The 6,615-nt window shown below is 36.4% G+C and overlaps 1 protein-coding gene across 2 annotated transcripts in view; it reads left to right on the forward strand.

Annotated features, from left to right (window-relative positions):
- LOC114031799 (guanine nucleotide-binding protein G(olf) subunit alpha) overlaps window positions 1-6,615 on the forward strand; it is a 375,339-nt gene that overhangs the window by 164,273 nt on the left and 204,451 nt on the right. The gene's annotated exons all lie outside the window — the stretch shown is intronic.

Genomic DNA, 6,615 nt, shown 5'->3' on the forward strand with positions numbered 1-6,615 from the left:
TCACAATGTCCTGAGGTTATTTTGTTTTGCCAGTTTTTAGCCAACAAGTTCTAATTTAAGATGGGAGTTATGGCAAACATGGAGGAAAAGAGGAGGATGGATACTAATTGTTTGTAGATACATTATGTGGTAGTAGGTGAAGAGTGATTATATGGGTAAGGACAGAAATTTTTACAGATGGTTGTATAATGAAATGATTCCTTCCTCCAAGGCTAAGAAGTCTATGGGTGTTTCATCAACACAAGCAGAATTATGTGGAACTTGGAGCCAGGAAGACCTAGATTTGAACCTTATCTCAGGCACTCGCTAGGAAAGTCATTTTTCTTCTCCAAGCTTCTTTTCCCCATCTGTAAAACAAAGAGGTCGAACTCAATCTCTAAGGTCTCTTCCAGCTCTGAAACCATGATTCTATGAACTACTTACTACCTTTGACAATTTTCATTAACATTTTTAGTTTCTTGTTGCCATTTACAGAAGCAGCGTGTTTTGATTTTTTTATGTTGGTAACACACTTGTGAACTTGTTAGGACCTTGGCAATATAGGGGAAGGGACAGTGTTACCTTTTTCTTACCTTCTTTCTACTAGTCAATCCAATCACCTCTCTATCCAATTTGTATGCTTGGATACCTTTAGCCAAATGCTATATCCATACATATACACTCAACAACCATACTTTTCTTTTATTTTTCTCCTTTCTAGTTACAGGTACTTCCACTCCCAACTCTCAGTGGGAAAAATGTGACAGTTGAATGCAACCAAAGCCATAGTATCAGTGATACACCAAGGACTTCTTTAAAGCTGAGTGAAGTATTGGGGTACATTTGTTGGGAAACTTTAAATTAAAGAACAATCCTTGACCAAAGAGACAGTGGGCCACAGTGGATAGTGAGCTGACCTCAGAGTCAGGAAGACCAAAATTCAAGTCTCACCTTTGATCCATAGTGGGTGTGGGACCAGGGGAAGTCACTTAATCTCTCAATGTTCTAGGCAACTCTCTAAGATGATAGATTGCATTGGTAGAGGGGATTTCCTCATTCAGAATTCCCCTATGTCATTGAAATCATAATTCTAATCTCTCTCTGTAGCCCATTGATCCAAAATTATGCAGCAATCTTTTTTCAAAGTTAACTGTTCAGCAGTGAGGTTTGTGAAGCTTAGCAAGCTGCCCATATGTCTGTTTGAAAGATACAGAAGGAGGGAAAGATTTGTATCTTTGACCCAGGGAAAGAAAGAAGGAAAAGGTACTGCTTGTGACACCAGCTGACTATGCAGTTTCTTACACAGTTGGAATTGGTAAGAGATTGGCATTTGTGTGTCCCCAAGACCATGGAAGCAGGAAAAAAATAGAAAATTAAGGGAAGTGACAGACAAATGAAAAATTATATATGTATTGCCTCATTTTCCTCTCTTCCCCTTCCAGGCAGTGGGAAACATCTAGCTGCTTCTTCAGTTTTGGTCTTACCTGACTGAGAAAATGTACTCAATATAAAAAATTCTCTACTGTCATCAATGTTGCTGTCTCATAGCAAAGAACTATAGAGCAGTGGTATCAAATTCAAATTGAAAGAGGATCTCGATAGGCTGCATTATTGACTTGGGATAACACAAATTAACATTATCTTTGTCATATTGTATTTTTATTTATTTCGTTCATCATTTCCCAATTATATTTTAATTGGCTCAAGTCAGGCTGTGAGTTTGACACCTCTGATACAGAGTACTTAAGGCTGGACATAATCCATAATCCATTCCTGATTTTCTTCTCAAATTGAAAGCCAGTGTGGCACAGTAAAGAACTGACCTCAAAAAAAAGAAGACTTGGGGTTCAAATTCCTGTCAGAAACATATTGGCTGTGTGAAAGCCACAGGTCTAGCCTCTATCTCTTTCTTCTCATAGAGTACAGAAGATAGGAAACCCCAAGATGAAAAAAAAATCAGTAGATATAGTACTGTAGAATCAACACTTGACCATCATTTTAAGTTCTGACCACCACACAGCAGTTGTTGGTTCTGTGTAAGCAATTTCTTAGCATTGAGAGGAGCTATACCAGTCATGTGCTCACTATTTTGTTCATGTAGTATCATTGCAACTGATTTCTCTTGGAAAGCTGTATTTTTTAAGGCTTCCCCTTCTACATTAGTTTCTCTTGCAGATTTGAGAGTTTTGTAGTTTTCTTTATTGTATGAAAAGCCATGGTAAAAGCAAGAGATGGGAGAGAGGTGGGATGATATCATGGAAAGAGCATTAGATTTGGAATAAAACATTATTAATTCCACCTCAGCTACTCTATTGGTTATGACTTATGACTTACTACTTCACGTCTCATGGTTTTCCAATGTATCACACTGCATTTTGCCATTTGCAATAGAATTAAAATGTGTCAAAAATAAATGGGTGGCTAAATAGAATAAAATTGGGACTCTTCAGGCTTGCCCTAGTCTGGCATCATTCTATAAGCCTTATTTCTCACCACTCCTCAATAGTCACTTTCTTTCCAGACAGGTAAGGCTCCCTCCATTATCATTCAAGTACATCATGCTTAGTCCTTTACTCATGCTGGTCTCACCTATCCATGCTCCCTCCCTTACCCCATATACCTACAATGCTCATCCCTCTCCTCTCTGACTCTCTGAATTCTGCCCATCCTTCAGCATCTGACTCCACTCTCACCCCTTCCGGGAGGCTTCCATGAATATTTCAGCTCAAAATGAGATCCCACTTTTCCCTGCTCCTCTTCTATTTGTCCTCTTCATTCTCTAAATACTTAATATACTGCTTTGTAATATTACTGAATTGTTTTTTATTTGTGGCAGAGTGGCACAGTAAAAACAGTTCTGGATTTGGGGTCAGAGACACTGACCCCAATCCTACCTCTGTCACTAATTTCTTAGGTAATTTTGGGCAAGTTGACTTTCCCTCTCTGAACCTCAGTTTTCTCATCTGTAACAATAGAGGGGTAGGCAAGGTGATCTTAAGATCCCTTCTCCTCCAGATCTGTGAACCCATCAGTCTGTGATTCTCTGTATGTCTTGGCTTCTCCTCTAGACCAGGGGTTCCTAACTTTTTTGTGTCATGGACTCTTTTTGAGAATTTTTTTTAAGTACTTAAAATAAATTATATAAGATTACAAAGGAATCCAGTTATAATGAAAAACGGTTGTCAACCTATTTGAAAAAAAGTCCTGGGACCCTGGATTAAGAACACTTGGACCAGAACATAAACTCCTAGAAGGAATCCCTTTCAATTCCTGATACACTATTATGTACGTAGCAAAATAATAATTATTCCCATTACCCACATTCATATGGCACTTTAAAGTTTGCAAAGCACTTTTCTTACAATGATTATAAATGAATCCCAAATTTATACATGAGAAGATTGTAATTAAGAGGTTGTGACTTTGTTTAAATTTAAGCTAAATTAGCTGAGATTCAAACCCAGCTTCCTGTAATGCTGTACTCCTTTTAATATATCAACCTATCTCTAGTATAGATACTCAATAAATAATCTTCAGTGAACCAATAAAGTTATTTTAAATTCACTTCAAGGAAAATTGGAGTCATGGGAAGTATTTCATCTTCCTATATTCTGAACCCTTCCATTTCTTATTTTTCTATTCAGTTACATTAGTTGAGGGGATAGAGGGGAGAAACGTTTGTTAAGTTCTTGCTAAGTTCTATGCATTGTGCCAAATTTTACAAATATTACTATCATTTGATCCTTAAAACAACTTACCACGAGCATCATTTTTTACAATTGAGAAACTGAGGCAGTGAAGGAGTAAGTAACTTGCCCAGGGTCACAGTGCCAGAAGTTATATCTGAACTCAGGTCTTCCTAACTCTAGGCCCAGTGTTCTATCCACTTACCACCTAGCTGCCTCATTTTTTAAAAGGATATACATTTTACAGTCTGATGTAACTTTATTAAAAATATGCATTATTAGGGGCAATGAGGTGGTGCAGTGGATAAAGCACCAGCCCTGGAGTCAGGTCGGACCTAAGTTCAAATCCGGCCTCAGACACTTGACAACTTACTAGCTGTGTGATCCTGGGCAAGTCACTTAACCCCATTGCCTAGCCAAATATCTATCTATCGGAGCAGCTAGGTGGCGCAGTGGATAGAGCACCAACCCTGAAGTCAGGAGTACCTGAGTTCAAATCCGGCCTCAGACCAAACACTTGACACTTAACTAGCTGTGTGACCCTGGGCAAGTCGCTTAACCCCAATTGCCTTAAAAAAAAAAATCTATCGATATGTATAGATATAGATATAGATATATTTCCATTATTTAATCTAAATTGTTTGGTAAGGAAATTGCTTTTCCTTTTTTGGTCCCTCAACCTGTTAAAACAGTAGTAAGAATATATAGGAAAAGGAATGTCTGGAATCAAGGATGAGAGAATACCCAAGTTAATCCACCTCCTAAGGATATTTTATTTTGACTGCTCTTTTAGTCACCATTTCTTTACTTAAAAAAAAAAAAGGAGTTGTGGTAGGTAATATAAGCTGGTGACTTCAAAGCAGGAAACTTTTACACTGAGATGACTCCAAATCCAGAAACTGAAAATACAGTAACTCTTTGTTGCATGGTTTCTTCCCTCCATAATTATTTGGTATTGGTGTTGTAAGCCTTTTGGCAACATGAATATAGACTTGCTATAACCACTAATGCCATAGTGCAAAGTCCTTACGTAGCTTAAACTCATGCCTATTTCCAAACCTGCATCAAAGCAGATAAATGGTGCATTGTGTGTTTCTGCTTTCGTCGTATCCACACGAATGTCCACTAACCAAATCGGATGATCTTTACTTGACCTAAAATTTTGTCCCATTAAATTGACCATGGTAGAGATAGTACTGGAATATGATTCATATTTCTAACCATGATAGAGTTTGAACTGTCACAGTTATTAAATCTTCATATGGTTGCCTTGGCCTTCGTAGTCCCAATTTTTTACGAACTGATTTCTGTTTTGAAGAATTCTTTTCTTAAATAAAAAAGTCCAATTACCTTCTAAATCTTTAATTTTTATTCAAGGGAAACTTAGAATTCATTTGGTTTAAGGCTTCTTGTTTATTTAAATTAATTTTCATGTTACACTGTAACATTAATTGAAGGCTATGTATCACCAACACAATTTGTTTTGGCAAGGTATTATTTGGCTTTTTTCTGGCACTTGGATTTCTCTAGGTTTTTGTGGTCTTGCTGATGTAAACAATTAGTTGCTAATTTTACCCCTAGCATTATGATTTCCTGCACTTTTATTGCACTTAAAGTGGTTAATTCAAAGTAAATCTCTCCATTTTACCCAACTTCTGTTTAAAAAGTTTATCTCATTGTCCAAATACCAGAAGCAAAGAAAAAAATACTGGTTTAAGTTATCATTAAAAACTGGCTCAGAAAATCTTAAGATCTGTGTGTTTAGCAGTTCTTTTTCCCTGGAGATGAGGTAACTGATATGACTATGCAAAGGTTGCCTAAAAAAATATGAAGTAATCATGAGAAAAAAAGTGATAGATGATCACCCTAGCATATATTTCTTCTGTCCTCTTCAGATATTCCAACTGTGGAATTACTAGTACTATGAGTCATAAGTTCCATTTTTGTTGAAGTTTTCCTTTAGACTAATTCATTTAAGTCCTAGAACTATCATGGCAGGTACACAGTAAATTCTTAACATCATTGAGTCATCATAGAGCAGGAAGAGATCTTGAGCTTTCATTTATGACAGCCCTGCCTTCCAACAGTATAGAATTTATCTTAGTAGGGAATCAAATCTGGTTTTTTTTCATTGATCCAAAAAGTAAACTCCTGGGTATTCCACCTAGTATTAACAACCTCAAATAGAAGGTTTCCTTGTGGCTAATATAAAGAAAATACGTACAACTTAAATATTTCCTTTTTTAAGTCTTCAGTGAAAAGAGCTTTTTATCTTTGTCACTTTTATAGTAATCCTTCATATACTGGATGTATTTTATATAATCTATGGCAATTCTAGTTTAACAACTCTGTATTCATATTTTATGTACCAAAATCAAACTATAAATGGTTTATTTTTCTCATCAAAATTACAGTGTTCAAATGAACTTAAGTGTTAGAATCATTAAGTCAGTTTTATGAAATCATTCAGTCGCAACAAAAGAATGTTTTCAATGAGTTGAAAAATCAGGTTGAATGAAGTAGAACTAGTTTTCAGTGATCTATGGGTAGAGTTTCTGACAGCAAATCTTGCTTTTATATGCCATAAATATTTCTCCTACTTTTAAGATCACTGTTAACAATCTGGTTTTGCTCTCACCAAATTTGAAATGTTTAACCTCAAAACACTGATATTTCTACCCCTCCAAGGCAAGTTTAAGTTAGAAAATGAAAGTGATTGAGCTTCTATTTTCCGTCAGCCTGAGAACTGATGCTGTCCACTGTGATCTTGAGGTAAATGATTCAGAGATGAATTGAGTGGTTAGACAGTTGGGAAACTTTTTACTTCCTTCTGAGATAGTTTCACAGTTAGGGTTCATTATTTTGCCTGAAATGTGATGAATTCCCAGAATATTAGAAAAACATTCTCTCTTTCTCTCTCTCTCTCTCTCTCTCTCTCTCTCTCTCTCTC

The sequence above is a fragment of the Vombatus ursinus genome, unplaced genomic scaffold (assembly GCF_900497805.2).
Source record: "Vombatus ursinus unplaced genomic scaffold, bare-nosed wombat genome assembly UNPS02015255.1, whole genome shotgun sequence".
NCBI lineage: Eukaryota > Metazoa > Chordata > Mammalia > Diprotodontia > Vombatidae > Vombatus > Vombatus ursinus.